The 18,434-nt window shown below is 32.3% G+C and overlaps 1 pseudogene; it reads right to left on the bottom strand.

Moving 5' to 3' along the window:
- Positions 1-12,212: 12,212 nt before the first annotated feature.
- Positions 12,213-14,699, bottom strand: LOC107958798 (uncharacterized; annotated as a pseudogene).
- Between the last annotated feature and the right edge of the window lie 3,735 nt (positions 14,700-18,434).

The following is an 18,434-nucleotide window of genomic DNA, read 5'->3' as shown; positions in this document are numbered from 1 at the left end:
CTGGAAGTAAGAATGTTCTGGTCAATGAGTTTAAAGCACAGATGCAAGAGGTATTTGATATGACTGATTTGGGGGTCATGACCTACTTCCTCGGTATGGAAGTGAATCAGACTGATCGAGGGATTTTCATTAGTCAACACGCTTTTTCCTTGAAGATACTTGACAAGTTTAGCATGCAAAATTGCAAGCCTGTAAGCACACCAATGGCTCAAGGAGAAAAGCTGTCAAGCATTAGTGATCATATAAGGGTCGATGAGAAGGAGTATAGGAGTTTAGTAGGTTGCTTGCTCTATTTGACAGCAATCAGACCTGACTTGATGCATGCTGTAAGTTTGTTGGCAAGGTTTATGTATTGTTGTAATGTAGTGCATTTCAGGGCTGCCAAGAGGGTGCTGAGATACATTAAAGGAACTTTGAGGCTTGGTATGTTGTTTAAGAAAGAAAAGGAGCTGAAGCTGGTTGGTTATTCAGATAGCGATTGGGCTGGTTGTATTGATGATATGAAAAGCACATCAGGGTACTTTTTCACCCTTGGCTAGAGTGTGTTTTGCTGGTGTTCAAAGAAGCAACAGACTATTGCTCAATCCACTGCAGAAGCAGAATATATAGCAGCAGTAGTAAATCAAGCCATTTGGCTTAGGAAGTTGCTATATGATCTCAATGAAGAGCAACTTGAGCCTACTGAAATTAAGGTTGACAATCAATCAGCAGTGGCTATTGCTAAAAATCCAGTCTTCCATGGCAAGACTAAGCATTTTAAAATCAAATTTCATTTTGTTAGAGAGGCTGAACAGACAGGAGAAGTTAGCCTTGTTCATTGCAGCTCACAAGACCAATTGGCTGATATTTTGACTAAGCCACTTTGTATTGCAAGGTTTGAGAATTTAAGAAACAAGATTGGTATGTGTTGCATACAGTCCAAGGAGGAGTGTTAAGCATTGGCCTGCAATGCAACATATGGCCAGCAAGTCAGCAAGCAGACCAGCAGTAGAGTAGAACCGAATGCAGCAACTAGCTTAGGACCATTTTTTGTTCTTTTTGTTCCAATATAACCAACTTTAGTTTGTTTGTAATTTGTAATCTAAGTTAGTAGGATTTTTGATGTAATGGTTGTAATGGCTGATACATCAGCTTGCTTTAGTTTAAAATTTAACTTGTATTAGTTGATTATTAGTGGGAGTAGGTGAATCATTAGGTAATGGTCATTTGACTTGTTAACTTTGTATTTATTTTTCATTATCAATCAATGAAGATTGCTGCTGATTTTTATCTATGTTTTGTGCTCAAGTTCTTTTCATTTTGCTCTCGGTTTTCATTTAGTTCTTAAGCAAATAACTTGTTGCTGCCTTCTTTGTTCCAACACAAATCTTATGTTTTTTAGACGAACGACGGTGGAACCGTGGATGATTGCAGGTGATTTTAATGCGATTTTGAATAGCGATGAGAGGAAATGTGGTGCTTCTTAGCATTCTGTTAGGTGTCTTACATTTAATTCCTTTTTGTTTGACAATGGCCTGCGTGATATGGGTTTTCTTGGTCTATCTTTTACTTGGAATCGTGGTAATTTATTTCAACAGCTAGATCGATCCTTATGCAATAGTTAATGGGATGTTAATTTCCCTAATGCGACTGTATACCACCTCCCAAAACTTAATTCAGATCATTGACTCGTTCTTATCTCTGTGGATAAAAATACAGTTCGTGGTCGAGAAAGACCATTTAGGTCTTCTGCTGGTTGGCTTTCAGATGCATCTTTCCATGATTTAGTTTGGAACGAATAGAAGTCTAATGATTCTATGTTGAAGATGGTTTGGAATTTTACTAGTGCTGTAAAGAAATAGAATAAGACTATTTTTGACAATCTAAAGTGGAGAAAAAATAAAGTTATGGCTCATTTAGCTGGGGTTCAAAGATCATTAGAGCAAAATCGTACTGCTTTCTTTGTTGATTTGGAGTGGCACTTGCGAGCAGATTTCAACGAGATTCCAAACCTAGAAGAATTTCTTTGGAAACAGAAGTATAGAGCTGAATGGATTCAATGGGGGTGATCGTAATACAAATTTTTTTCATAGTAAAACTATGAATTGTCGAAGGCGTAACCACATCAGGGCTTTAAAAAATGAAGATGGGGAGTGGTGCTTTGACGAGGAAAAGTTAAAAGAACGAAGCCGTTATTTTTTTCATAACCTTTACTTTGCTAAAGGTACAATATTGGAGAGGTTTCCGATTAGGGGGCATTTCCCTTCTAGTCACGATACTGATTTGGCTTAGTTACAGAACCCTGTGTAGAATGAGGAAATTAAATTTGCTCTATTTGATATGGCACCACTCAAAGCACCTAGTATTGTATTGATGGGTTGCAGTGCTTAGTTCTTCCGGAATCAATGGAATAGTATCAGGATTTCTATTTGTCACGTGCTTAGACCAATCAGTGATTGTACCGTGCTTTATAAGTTTATTACTAAAGTTATTTGTAATTGGCTCAGGAATATTATGCTTTATATGATTGTCCATACTGAAGCTGATTTCTTTCCTCCAAGGAATATTATTGATAACATCATCATTGTTCAAGAGATTATCCATAAAATGCAGACTTTTGAGAGGAAAAAATGGATAGATGACAATTAAAATTGATTTTTTTTAAAAAAAGCTTATGACTGTTTTAGATGAGATTTTTTGGAATGTACTTTTTTTGAAAGTGGAACTACCATCTATGCTTACTCAAACTATCATGCATTGCATTTCTTCATTGTCAATGTAGGTTCTTTGAAAGCCCAAATAATAATTTTTTTTTTCTTCCGCATTTTTCGAGCTTATTAAAAAAATAAATTAATTATTATTTAGATTTTTAAGAGGTTGTTGATTTTAATAAGTATTTTAAGTTCCACTGTTCCATAAAAGATTCACTAAAAAGACGTATTAATTTGTAGTGGATAATGTTCAGAAGAGACTAAATGGTGGGATGTGAATCTTCTCTCAATGGCAGGTCGAGTTATATTTGCTAAGCTATTCCAAATTACTTTATGCAATCATCTCTTATTCTTGTAGGTAATTGTAATGAAATTGAGAGAATTACTAGGAATTTTGTCTGAGGTTAAACGAATGCCAAGTGGAAAATTCATTTAGTCAACTGGGAAAATTGCTGCCAACCTTTTAAAAATGGTGGGTTCGGTTTCCCTAATATGAGGGAGCAAAACGTCTCTTTTTCCTTAAGTTGGGATTCAACATGCTTCAAAACTCAAATTCTTTTTGGGCTGTAATTTTACGTTGCAAGTACAAGACTTAAGAAGAAACGTTTATTGGATCTTAGGTTTAATGCTTTTTATGTCTGGCGGTCATTGGCTAATGTTTGGCAAGACTTGAGAAGAATCATTTATTTGATCTTAGGTGATGGCACTTCTGTTAACTTTTTCTTGACAACTAGTTGAGTTAGGACTACTTAAATATTTTTGTTGTTTTCCTGATATCTTGGTTAAGAATGCAATTGTTGCTTCCATGGTGGACGATAATGACTCTTGTAGTTGGGAAGCTTCTTCTAATCAACTGAGCCAATCCATGTTGTCCTATATTGGAGATTCAACAGGACCTGTTGCGAGATGATCATTCATGCAACAGATACAATTAGCGAACTCTTTGAGAGTGATGAACTCACAATACAACACGAACACATATGGAGGACTGAACATAATGAACTCTTCATATTTGGCGAAGTACTCCTACAAACTGGTGAACTCGTCAAGATTGAGCGAACCCTCTAAAGATTGATGAGCTAACTCAAAGTGGCAAGCTTATTACTTTGGCGAATTAAGAATGTGAACTGGGGCCACGAGAAAATATGCTAGCTATTTGAAGAATAACCATGTAACTGCGAAGCAACTAGATTTGAAGAGCTTGCATACAAATTAAGTTTATAGATTATGTTTTACTTTTTTAGAAGATTTAGAAATTATTAATATAATATATTTATTATAGAGTGAAAATATACAAAATTTTTGCAGAAAATTTTTGTTACAAAATCTCTTATTTACCCTCTGCAGTTCTCTTTCTTATCATTGTAATTCCAACATCCGATATCAGAGCTACCTTCTTAAGGACCGTGGTTGTTATTTCTATATTATACACGACTTTCGTGAGTTTTTCACCACCTTCATCATTTGTTTTCAATGGTGAAAACTATCATATATAGGTTGCTAAAGATGAAAACTACCTACAAGCTTATAACTTGTGTGAAGTTGTGAATATTAATGTCGAGCTCACACCATTGAGGAACAATGTGTTGAAATATGTATATATTTTAAATTTATTTAGGTAGATAAATCTTATATAGGTAGATAAGTTTTATTCATATTCTAGGAATATTTTATTTTATCTTTTAGTAGTTTATTAAAATAAGGGAACTATTTTCCCTTATGTTTCAGTAGTTTATTAGAATAAGGAAACTATTTTCCCAATTAGGATTAGGACTTTTTTCTCTATTAAAGTTTAGTTCTTTAGTTAATAATAGTAGAACAGTTTTATTAAAAGCTCTCTTGAAAACTTTCATGGTATCAGAGCTAGGTTAAATCTCTAGTAACATCATGGTTAAAACAACCTTCACTGGAGATAAGAGATCTAGCAATCAAATAGATGAAGAAAGTTCTACCGTTGAAACAACTACCGAGAGTACATTGGCTCAAGGGACAGAGGCGTCTCACATTTCTTTTCAACTGACATTTCACAAGCTGAATGGCAAGAATTATCTGGAATAGTCACAGTCCGTAAAATTAACAATTGATAGGCGCGGCAAGCTAGGTCATTTAAATGGAGAAGTCGAGCAACCACAGGTGGGCGATCTAAAGATGAGCAAGTGGAGGTCAAAAAATTCTATGATAATTGCGTGGCTTATTAATTCCATGGAAGCATTCGTAGGTAAACCTTTTCTTTTTCTTCCAACTGCTAAAAATGTTTGAGACGTTGTGAAAGACACCTATTCAGATTTTGAAAACGTTTCACAGATTTTTGAGTTAAAAATAAAACTTTGGAAAGTTAGGCAAGGGGAAAAAGAAGTTACTTTTTATTATAGCAAGATGATGTCTCTTTGTCAAGAACTGGATCAGTGTTATAATGATGAATGGGAGTGTCCTGGAGATGGTGTAAAAGCTATGAAAAAAGAAAAGAATGAAAGAGCTAATTTGTTTCTGGCTGGTTTAAATAAAGAATTTGATAAAGTGAGATATCGGATCCAAGGGAAAAAACCACTTCCAAAACTTTGTGAGATTTTCTCTGAGGTTAGAAAAGATGAGATAAGGAGAAAAGTAATGTTAAGGCCAGGCTAATGATGATAATTCTTCTCTTGTAACTATTAAAAATAATGATGATAGTGAAAAAAGAAAAAAACCTATGAGAAACGTGTTAGAAGCTCTATGAGAAACCAATAAATGGAAGGAAAAAGAGTTGCAATGGTCGTGGTTCACAATTAGGGGATAGCAAAGCTTTTCCAAACAACTAATGGAAATTATGAGGGCTAAAGTTCTTTAGAAGGGTCTCAATTCACTAAGGAACAATTAGAGCATCTACACAAGTTTTCTCAATCACCACAATTTCAGATGAATTCTTCTATTCCTAACTCATCCAATAATCCTTTTTCCTCTTTTGCCCAATCAGGTATTGATTTTTTTGTTTTTTTCAGTGTCAACCATTGTAAAACAAGTAAGTGGATCGTTGATTCTAGAGCTAGTGATCACATGACTAGTAGTCATTTTCTTTTTTTTAACTTACACACCTTGAGTAGGAAACAAAAAGATCGAAGTAGCAGATAGGTCCTTCTCGGCAATAGCCGGGAAAGGCACTGTTAAAATTTCGTCTTTCTTGGTTTTACATGATGTTTTACATGTGCCAAATCTAGCTTGTAATCTCATATCGGTCAGTAAATTATCCCAGTCCTCAAATTGTCATATTATATTTGACTCCACTATGTGTAAATTTCAGGACATGATCTCGGGGAGGATGATTGGCACTGCTAAAGAATTTGATGGAATTTATTTTCTTGAAGACGACCATTTAAGTTAACCTACAACTACTTTATGTTTAAATTCTGTTCTGATTTTGATAAGGTTATGATTTGGCATTGTAGGCTTGGACATCCTAATTTTTACTATTTAAGATATTTGTTACCTAATCTATTTAAAAACAAAAGTCATTCTTCATATCATTGTGAATTTTGTGAATTGGCTAAACATCATCAGTCATTCTTTCCACCTCAAAAATATAAAGCCTCCAAACCTTTTTCGTTAATTCATAGTGATGTTTGGGGACCTTCAAGAGTCTCGACTTTTTCAGGAAAACGTTGGTTTGTCACATTTATTGATGATCATACTCAAATTTGTTGGGTGTTTTTATTAAAAGATAAGTTTGAAGTTAAAAATATGTTTCAGTCTTTTTATGCTATGGTGAAAACATAATTTGGTGTAAAAATAGAAGTATTTTGGACTGACAATGGTAGGGAATTTTTTAGTGACCAATTAAGTGTTTTCTTAGCCAAACATGGAATAGTCAACCAAAGTTCTTGTACAAATACACCACAACAAAATGGGATTGCAGAAAGAAAAAACCGACATCTTTTGGAAGTAACTAGAGCTTGATGTTCACTAGTCAGGTACCACGTTATCTTTGAGGTGAAACCTTGTTAACAGCTACATATCTTATTAATAGAATGCCCAGTAAAACTCTAAACTATAGAACTCGTTTTCGTCTCTTTAAAGATAACTTTCCTAACTTTAAAGTGATCACAGATTTATCCTTCCAAGTTTTTGGATGTAGTTCACAACCAAGGTAAACTAGATCCTAGAGCAAAAAAAATGTGTCTTTGTTGGCTATGCTTCTGATAAAAAGGGTTACAAATGTTATGATCCAATTGATAGGAAGATTATTGTTACCATAGATGTCACATTTGTTGAAACACAATATTATTTTGATTCTAATCTTCAGGGAGGGAATTATAGTAAGGAAGATTCTATAATTGATCAAGAAAAGACTAGTAATATACAATATAGGGATTCTAATAATGGGGAAGGCGAATTTATGATTAACACAGAAATTAATAATGTTAATGTTAATGAAAAGGAGTATGAAGGTGTAGAGCCTGATCATAAGAATAAAGAACAAACAAAAGAGTTAATTGTTTACTCAAGAAGAAATTGAAATCAAGAAAGTGGAATCCACCAGATTCATCACCAAGAATTCGACTCGCAAGATCCTGTCAAAAGTCCAAGTAAAGCTCATAATCCAGCCAATCAATTTCTGATTTAGATATTCCAATTGTCAAAAGAAAAGGTGTTAGAAATATTGTCAAATATCCCATGTATAACTTTGTATCCTATAAAGCCTTGTTTTTGACATTCTCAACCTTTGTTTCGTGTTTCGATACTGTAAAAATACCCAAAAATGTGAAAGATGCTTTACGGGTTCCTGAGTGGAAGGAGACTATTTTAGAGGAGATGTGCGCTCTTGAAAAAATAGGTACATGAGAAACAATAGAATTACCTGTAGGGGAAAAAACAATAGGTTGTAAATGGGTGTTCACAAACAAATTTAAACCAGATCGATCTTTAGATAGATACAAAGCCCGGTTGGTGGCTAAAGGGTACACTCAAACATACGAAATAGATTATATTGAAACATTTGCTCCAGTAGCCAAATTAAATTTCGTTAGAGTTATTTTATTAATTGTTGTTAATCTTGATTGGTCTTTACAGTAGCTAGATGTGAAGAATACTTTCCTAAATGGGAAACTTGAAGAAGAAGTTTACATGGATCCTCCTCCAGGTTTTAAAGAAAAATTTGCAACTCGAGTATGTAAACTCAAGAAATCTTTGTATGGTCTAAAGTAGTCTCCTCAAACTTGGTTTGAACGGTTCACTCAAGTTGTTAAAAAATAAGGTTACTCACAAGGGCAAGCTGATCACACAATGTTCTATCGACATTTACAAAAAGGGAGAATAACAGTTATTATCGTTTATGTCGATGATATCATTCTTACAGGAGATGATGTGGGTGAAATAAGGCGTCTCAAGGAGCATCTAGCATTAAAGATTGAGATCAAAGACTTGGGTCCTTTGAAATACTTTCTTGGAATGGAAGTTTCTCGATCAAAGAAGGGTCTTGTGATCTCTTAGAAAAAATATGTGATTGATCTTTTAAAAGAGGCGATGAGTGGTTGCCGCCTAGCTGACACATCCAAATATAAAATTCAGAAATAAAGAAGGTCGATTAGTTGATAAAGGGCAGTACTAAAGATTAGTTGGTAAGTTAATTTACTTATCACATACAAGGCCAGACATAGCTTTTGCAGTGAGCTTAGTGAGTCAATTTATGCACTCTCTAATGGAGGAACATGAAGAAGCAGTGTTTCGAATTCTAAGATACTTAAAGAGTTCACCTGGAAAGGGCTTACTCTTCAAGAAATCTGAACAAAGAGGAATTGAAGCTTATACAGATGCAGATTGGGCAGGCTCAATAATAGATAGAAGATCTACATCAGGATACTGTACATTTTTTTGGAGAAACCTTGTGACTTGGCGAAGCAAAAAACAAAGTGTTGTAGCAAGAAGTAGTGCAGAGGCTAAGTTTAGATCAATGGCTCAAAGAATTTGTGAAATGATGTGGTTAAAAAGAATTATGGAAGAGCTGAGGAAACCAATAACTTCACCAATGAAGTTGTACTGTGATAGCAAAGCTGCCATTAGTATTGCTCACAACCCAGTCCAACATGATAGAACTAAACGTGTTGAGATTGATAGACACTTTATCAAGAAGAAGATTGAAGAAGGCCAAGTGTGCATGCCGTTTGTTCCTTCAAAACAACAGATTGCTAACATACTCACCAAAAGACTCTCTAAGACAACCTTTCATTTTCTTGTAAGCAAGTTGGGCATGATTGATATACATGCACCAACTTGAGGGAAGGTGTTGAAATATGTATATATTTTAAATTTATTTAGGTAGATAAATCTTATTTAGGTAGATAAGTTTTATTCATATTCTAGGAATATTTTATTTTATCTTTTAGTAGTTTATTAGAATAAGGGAACTATTTTCTCTTATGTTTTAGTAGTTTATTAGAATAAGGGAACTATTTTCTCAATTAGGATTAGGACTCTTTTCTCTATTTAAGTTCAGTTCTAGAACAGTTTTATTAAAAGCTCTCTTGAAAACTTTCACAATGCTACCATCGCTCAAATCAAGCACCATAGTGATGAACAAGCTAAAAGATATAAGGCGATGTCATGTATACAAAATGATGTTTCAAATGTCATATTCACACGCATTATGGTCTGCGAGACCCCGAAAGAAGCTTAGGATAAGTTTAAGGAGGAGTTTTAAGATTCGGATAAGACTAGACAATAACAACTCATAAATCTCAGAAGAGCTAAAATATATAAAATTTGTGCAAACAGCTTTGTTGCAAAATCTCTTGTTCACTCTCAGCAATTCTCTTTCTTATCGTCATAATTCCAACAGGACCGTTGTCAATGGAGATGAAGTGCTAATGGAAGGTTTACAGTCGCTTCAATGTATAGATTCCTGGCAGAGGATGTATGGGACTTGGAAAGTACAACTTGGAGTATTATTTGGAAATTGAGAGTTCCCCTACGTAGACGACAGTTTCTTTGGTTAGTATATGAGGGTAAGCTTTTAACGAACTCAGAACGTTGGTGTAGGGGTCTTACTGCTTCTAAGTTATGCTCCTTACGTGGTTTAAATCCTGAAACTTGTCTGCATGTCCTAAGGGACTGTACATCAGCCCTTCTTGTCTGGAGCAAAATTGTTCCAATGTCTACGCATGCTGAGTTCTTTTATTGCAGTTACAGTCTTGGATAGCTTCTAATATTGCAAATTCCAATAATCGCTTTATTGGAGGGTCTGATTGGGGCACGCTATTTGCTGTCCCATGTTGGTTTCTCTGGAAGCAAAGGAACGCACTTATTTTTGCCAATGGAAATTTCTCTTCTAAAGAGGTAATTATCAAAGATTTCCACTGGGCTGAGGACATTACGTGTTCGATGGAAATAGTATTCCACAGAAGTGTAGCAATAGATCCCTATGTAAATGGTTTCCGCCACCTACCGATTGGATTAAACTAAACTCTGATGGTGCTGTTTGCAACAGAACAATGAAGGCAACAATTTGTGGAGTGTTGCGTGATCACAATGGGAACTGGTTGCAAGCTTTTCAAGTCGAATTGGAAGATGGTCTGTTGTTCAAACTGAGTTGTGGGAACTAGTGCAGAGTCTTCGCTGGGCCTGGGATAATGGCTATTGTTTTATCGAGGTGGAAAGCGATTGCTATGAGGCTATTGAATGGATCAAAGGACAAAATGTAGAGGCTGGTTTGGAACATCCGCTGCGGATATTGAAAGAGTTATGCAACCGAAATTGGAAGGTCGTTTTCTCTCATATTTATAAAGAGGCAAACACAATTGCAGACAAGATGACCACTTTGGCAATAGGTTCAATAGGAGAAATTCTCTTGTTTCATCGTCCACCTTCTGAAGTGGCTTATTTTAAGTGATCTACGTCAGACGAATGATAGTAGTAGCAATTGTAGCTAAGCTATGTTTCTAAGCCCATTTCTTTTACCAAAGAGAAAATTATTAATATGTTAAGTCATAATTAACTATCCACTTATGTATAACATATTAGTAAGTAATAATTTTTTTATCAAAATTAATGATATAACACAAAACTAGTAATAAATAAATTACAATGCAAGTGAACAATATTTGCATAAAATAATAAATGATGCATAACATGAAAAATTTATACCAAAAGATAATTGTAAATTTTATAATTACAATTGTAATATCTATATAACTTTTTAGCTAACAAAGATTATACATTTGTAAAAACTAATTAGAAAAAAATTATTTATACCAAACATTACAATTTAAAAAATTAACTTATAATTAAATAAAGTTTCATTATAAAATATTATAATATTTTGATTTTAAATGATTTACTTATAAATGAATATAAAAAATTAAAATATAGAAAGATACATATTTATTTTAGGTAAACTACATCCAACGTTATTAAATTATTAGTAAATTTATGTTTTAATTTTAAAAAGTTGCAAAATGGTTATTAAACTATTCAAAAGTTTTTATTTAAGTCACTATATTGTTAAATTTGCTGTTGTGTGGCCTTCTTTGTTTGCATCACCTTCACCAATCGAAAACTCTCATTCCCTTTCTTTTCTACAGTTCAACTTTTTTTTTTATGAAACAGCTTTAAACTTCACGATTCTGCAAACCAAAATTCAAACCGTTTTCTTCTCTGTTCTCTAACATTGACCATTAGGACACGTTTGGTTTACTAGAATAGAATAGGGCTGTAATGGAATAGAGTTGTAATCAGTAATTCAATTGTTTGGTTGAATGTAATAAAATAGAACTGTAATAGTATTATTGTGTTTGGTTGAATGGAATAGATATGTAATAGCATAAAGAAAAAAACTAAAATGGCCATAATAACCTTAGCAGAATTTTTTTTAGATATGAGTATTAAATTTTAATAAGATTATTATTAAATATAATTTAATAAAAATAAAAATAAATATTTTAATAATATTTTAATATATTTATTATTAAATATAATTTAATAATATTCTTAATATAATTATTTTTATATTAAATTATACTAAAATGTTTTTATTTTTATATTTAATTACATTAAAACATTTAAAAATTTTATTTATTATATTTTAAAATAGTACACTGTTATCTCAATTTATCTCAATTTTATGTTTTCAACTAAAGTTTCGTTTGTTATTTACATAATTTTTATATAAAACTTTTTACCTGTGTTATAACCTAAAATTAATTAATTGTATTAAACACAATTTTTATTACAAATAAAAGAAAAAGTCACAAAGCATCCAAAAGAAAAATAGCATCTTTTTATTTTTCTTTTTTCAACTAAAAGAAACAAAAAATGTTTGTTTATCTACATTATAAAATTGGAAATTGTGATATTAATGAGAAAGTTTTGCATTAATGATTGCTTTAAAGGAAATGATTAAACAAATTATACCAAATGATATAACCCCAAAAGGCTCAAGATTTGGCAATTTAAGTTTCCCTGGAATTGCCAATTTATCTGCTTAGTTACTTTGTCCGCCAAATCCCAGTGCTCCATAACAATACTCCCTCAACAGCTTTGCCAACCGGTTCGATATCGAAAAGATAAATACAATTTATTCTAATTGTTGAAGAAAATAATACAAAATTCATTCAGCTCTACACATCATCAGTAATGGGAAGATTATTATGCCACAACAGTACCTTTGAAAAACTCAACAACAAGGTTTTCTACAACAAAATTGAGGTCTCTCAAAACTGTGAACTTGCTCATCCTGTTGAGCCAACAGGCTTTTGGTATAAGAACTAAGCTACTCCACGCAAGCCAAAAGTATCCGCAAGGAATATCAATAGGATATTGATAGGCACATAACTTAAGTCTGACACAAAACTAGAATACAAGAAAGTGAAGTTGAAATAAAACTGACACTAGCATAAGGATACTTCTTTACTTTTCCACTCGCTCACCCAAAATGGAAAACCTAAGGCTTTGCTTGGTTGCAGAAATCTAAAAGAAAACAGCAAACAGGACCATGTTTCCATCAAAGCACATTATTATTTTCATTTGACACTAGTATCCCTTGAATATTAGTTTTGTTATTAATTAGGATAAAAGAAACTTTTGATTACCCAGTTAGAAGGTTCAGAATCTTAAGTTCCTTTCTGAAGTAATAATGATCACCAAATGAAAAAACAATATGCCTCTGAAGAGCATTATTCGCTCCATCACTAGATTTCCTCATAAATCGAAGAAGCAGTCATTTAATGGGATTCAAGCATAAGAGCCAAGAGTCTATAAAAGATACCTGATAACAGAAAATATATTATCATTTTAGCAACACTTAATAATTTCCAAACATGATTATTTTAACAAATAACTTATATAAAACATAAAATCAGCTGCCAAGAATTTCCATTCAAATACAGTAAATAAAAGGAGAACTGCATTATTAATTATAGGCTGATCTGATGAGCTATAAACTCAACTAGGATGGTCATAACTCATAAGTCATACCAGCATGGTTATCTTCTATTCTTGTTCGCTGTTTTATTTGTTTGTTGTTATTATTGACTACAAATGCATGTAATTATAAGTTCTTTTTCTAGCAACAGAAAATTGAGAATCGTTGATTCACCACACATGCCAAAAAGGAATGAAAAGTTAAATAGCAAAAATATAGAACCTCATATAGCTGCACGCTCTTGGACTCACGAAAGGACATCATAAAAGGGTTTGCTTCAAGAATCGACCATAGCCCGACAAGGAAAAGGAGTTAAAATGCATCACCAACAACAATAACCAGAAACAAGAGAAAAGAAAAGTTGGCAACCAACATCTTTTGTTTCTCATGTTTTTGTTGTTTTCATGATTGCAATTTAGTGCTAACCCCTCCATTGCCATAGAGTCGCTGATATGCCTCTTATCACAATTTTAAAGCAATGCACTATCTATTCAACATTCTCTTATCATGATAAAAATGGAAGATTTATAACATCGTTAAGAAATACATAAATTTCATCCAAAACAAACATAGAAAAAGGAAACCATACCTGAGAGTTTGCTCTAAATGATAGACAGACTAAAGATGCTTCAGGGACAGCCAACTTGCTAACATCAACGCCACTTGCATCAAAAATAATCGACAGCTTTGATTTTCTACCATTAGAATATATAACATCCATGGCAGGAAACTTCCTTGCCGCAATTCTAGGAATTAGAATCTTATTTTCCCGTGCAATCTGCAAGAAAAGAAAAAAAACTAACACTTAAAATGTTTACAGAAAGTAACATTAATTTTACTCAGAAATTAGTTGCAATTCAACTAATTTGAACAGATTTGCAAATGATATAACCTATATGTATATAAAAAGAACAAATCAGTTAATACCTTACCACCGTGTTGTTTTAGCTCAACATATCATCAAAATATACTCTATTCAATTCATCAGCACTGCCCTAAATCAAATTAAAACAATTATTTATATTAAATTTCATGGAAAAAAGAGCACGTAACAAAATTTCAATAAATAAACAAAGCTTAAACTTACAGTCTTGCTCGTTCTTTCTCCATTTTTTCCTTGCTTGCAAGCTGCACACACAAGACAAAAAGTTAAAAAGAACTATAACTTAAAAAATCAAATATTTTAGAGTTAAAAAGGGGGAGATGGAGGAATTACCTTGTAAATATCGAAGAAGCGAATGGATGATTTTGAAGCTAAATGTTGAGGAGGTGAAGGGGAAATCTTTGGGTCATGACTTAAGAGGTATTGACAATTTCAAATCGAAGCTCGTGCCCGGTTTATCACTCGGTTTACTGTCAACATTTTCGGATTTCGATTTAGATTTCAATTCCCCTCTAAGAACCCTCTTGCTCTTTCTAACAATCGATGGGATTTATAGATCAAGAAAAAGAAATGGAAGAGAGGAAAAGAAAAACTCTATTTAGAGAAAGAAAAAGAAAGCAGAAAAAAGAGGGCAGAAAAATTGGAAGAGAGAAATATGGAAGGAACGGAGAGAGAAAGTGGGGAGCGTTTCAGGTGAGAAAATAGGAGAGGGCAAAGTGGGGAGAGTTTTTGTGGTGAAGGTCTCCTTCAACATTGAATCAGTAATCGGTGGTGAGTAAACAAAATAGAAATCAGGTAATTTTACTACATAGGCCCCTAATGGAATAACCTCGTAATAGGGTATTCCATTCAACTAAACAGGTATTTAGGGTGGGCCCACAGAATAGGGTTGTAATGGCTATGCCATTACTTTGAACCAAACATGCCGTTAGATTGCCTTGGATATAAAGTATGTTTTTTTAGTTGTCGATGGGCACTAATCCATTGTATCGGTCATTTAATCGTTCTTTAAAGCTCGCTAACCAGAGTTTTGTTTTTAAAAAGCTTAACAGATTAGTGACTTAAATAAAAAATTTTTGAATAATTTAGTGATTATTTTATAATTTTTTAAACTTGAGTGACTAAAATATAAACATACTAATAGTTGAGTGACTTTGGGTGACTTTACCCTTATTTTTATTGATGTTACGCTTTAAATTTTTATTATATTTATTAATGTTTTTTAATTAAACTTAAAATTTATACTTACCTAATATAACTACGACTACTTTTATTAAACGTATACTATGATTTGATAATATCAGTTGTCTAACTTAAAACAATGGTTAAAATGCTTGGGAGCTCCCTATATTAGAGGGACTAAATTAAATTAATCTCTCAATTATTAAATAGATTAATTTAGTTTCTAAACTATTAAAAAATTAAATAAGTCTAAAGTGTAACAAAGTTAACATTTGCAGCATAAAAAATATTTTATTGTTAATTACTATTCAATTCTTAACAAAAAAAATTCATTTCCAGAAACATAATAACTTTAAAAATATTAACTTTATTAAAAAATATTATTATTATTTAAATAACAAATGTTAAATTTATTTTAATTTGGCCATTAATATTATAACAACTAAATTGATATATTTAATGAGAGTAGGATTAATTTAGTATATGTATTTATACAAAAAAAAAAAGAACTAGTATATGTTGATGTAAGATAGTTGGTGAAGAGTTGTTAATTCTATCAGGTAAACCAACCAACTAAAACCCTTTTCGACTTCTACTCAAAAACTCAAAGATCCCATGGAAAGAAAAACACTACCTTTTTTTGTTTGACAACAGTGGAGAATTAACAGTCAAAAGTTAGAGCAGCAGGAAAAAAGATAGTTATGGAGTCTGCTATCAATGGATCTCAAGAGAAAGAAACACATGAAATGAAACTGTTTGCATATGAAGCTGCTTTCGCCATCTTAAATTCCAGACGAAAGTCCTATTGCTTTCTTTTTTTCTCACTTGAATGAATTGATCAAGATGTCTGCAAAAAATGAGCTGCACTGGATTTGATGACCAGCAGAGATATGCATATAAAAAGACCTGAAAATGTCAAGAACAAATACACCTTACCTTCCATATTGGATTGGGCCATCAATGTCAAAGCCTCTGACCTTAAATCACTTTCAAGATTCGTATCATTTCGTAGGTTGTTTGAATTCAAGTTCATTACTGCATTTATCCTTCTTGTGCTTACTCCCCTAACTCCTGCCTTTGGGACCAAAAGAACCCCAACTTGTTTAAGATAAACTAACACTAGTGATTCCATATCTGAAGTAGCCAAAATTCGGGTTCTTCACTGTCATTTCAGCAACAAAACTTATGCTGAATGAAGGGTTGGGAGAGGTGCTATAGTTGAGAGCGCAACAGCGCAACCGCAATGGACCGCACTTGAAACTTTGGATGTTTGGTGGTAAATACCAGTACTGAAAATACTATAATCAGTACGATAAAGACCAATGAGGCAGCAAGTATAGCCAGATTCTTTGGTTGAGCTCGAATGATGGTTTGGTGGTAGAGTCTTCCGATTCTTGAGGTTGCTCCTCCAGGTCTGACTCTTTGGACTGCACCAAGGCTGACCCCTCATTTTCCTTAGCTTGTGTGGAATTGATTTGAGCCATGGGAAACTGGAAAATTAGGCTAATTGATTGATTGATTGATTCTATCTGGCTAAAATTAGCAAATTAGCTTTTCAAGAGCCGAAAAGATAAGAATGGGAATGGTGAGAAGCTAGCATCCTAATTGGGGTGTGTAGTGTACATATAATGGTGGTCGTGGTGACAAATGAACAATTTGTGGTTGTGACATGCCCTTTATTTCATCTTTTTTATCGAACACCGCCGTTGAAAGTATTTAAATTCGGGTTCTTTAATTTAATCTGCAGCCTATTTTGCAATTACTTTATTTTGTTGGAACTTGGAAGACTTGTTCCTTACCATGCATGGCTGCTGCACCTCTTTTTTACCGCGGTGCTATTTTAGGCAACTTCCTCCCTTTTGTACTTTTTTTTATAAGGATTCATTTTCCACTTTTATAGAAAAAAAATTGTATGAAACTGTGATTTTAAGTTATTTCTATTCTTTTTAATAGTAGAATGACAAATCAAATTTTTTCTCCTGATTTTCAATTTTTTTCTCTTGATTTTCAGTTTTTTCCTCTTTAAAAAAATGTTAAAAATCAAAAATGATAGAGATAGGGATGATGTGGAATCACAATTTCATACAATCCCCTTCTCCTTTTATATGGTAGGTAGAAAACAATAAGATTTATTTTTTAAGAAATTTCTACAACAATAATAATATTATAAAAAAAAACCTTTCAGTTTTATATCACTTTTTATAAAAAAAAATTGAACCTTATTTATAATTTTTTATATGTGTTAATAAATTTTCACTTAATTCAAAATTTTAAAAAAAACATGAATTTAATGTTAAAAAGATTAAGTTAATTCAATTTTTAAAAACTATGTTAAATATAAATTATCTATTCATTTTTTTAAAAAAATAACATTCAAATTATCATATTTATTATTAAAATAATATAAAATATTATATAAATTAAAATTAAAATTATAAAATAAGTAATTGTCAAAAAAATATTATTAAACAATATAATTATATTTAATACTTAATTTTTAAAATAATATAACAACCAATTTTACAATGTAAATTCAACACTTATAAAATTTTATATTAAAAATTTAATTCTTACTTTTTTTTAACACTTAATTTTTCAGATCACAAAACACCACCTTAATATGTATGTAATTAAAAATGTTATTTAAGCTTAGTTATAAATTATTTTATATTATTCTGAATAGTGATATTGATCTAAAGCAAATAAAAACAACAATAATAATAACACCTATTTGTAGTTTGCTCAAACTAAGCCCAATCTCAGTTTAAATGAAAAAGAAAATCCAAACTGTCTGACATAATCTTTTTTCTTTGTATTTTTGAACCTAAGGGAAATTCATTTAATAAGAACAAATCAGTTAAGAGGATGGTACAAAGATGGCAACAGCCAAGTCCAAATGGTTCTAAACAACCAAGTCCCCAAACGCAGCAGCCTACCCTTCTTCTTTTTTCTGAATAAAAGACCATAAGGTCAACCTCAATTAATTGCATTCAACATTACAAGATCACGAAAATCCGACGGAAAATTCATGTTAAAAATCCAATTACATAGCATAGTTACAAATGAAGTCGGCCACATTGTTACTGCTCCGATTTGTCCAAACAATTTTGACCGAGTCAAAAATTTCCATTTGTTCGCATAAAACATTAATGCAGCTCCTTAACACGGTGATATATTTCTCCATGTTGTTCACAGACTATTTTATCTATCTAACTCAAAAAAAATTAATATTTATAAAAATAACCTTGATTCAAAAGCATTCACCAAAATAACATAAAATAAATAATAAATT

The sequence above is a fragment of the Gossypium hirsutum genome, chromosome A11 (assembly GCF_007990345.1).
Source record: "Gossypium hirsutum isolate 1008001.06 chromosome A11, Gossypium_hirsutum_v2.1, whole genome shotgun sequence".
In the NCBI taxonomy this organism is placed as follows: Eukaryota; Viridiplantae; Streptophyta; class Magnoliopsida; order Malvales; family Malvaceae; genus Gossypium; species Gossypium hirsutum.
Note: the sequence above shows the minus strand (reverse complement) of the source record. Positions and strands in the feature narration are given on the sequence as shown.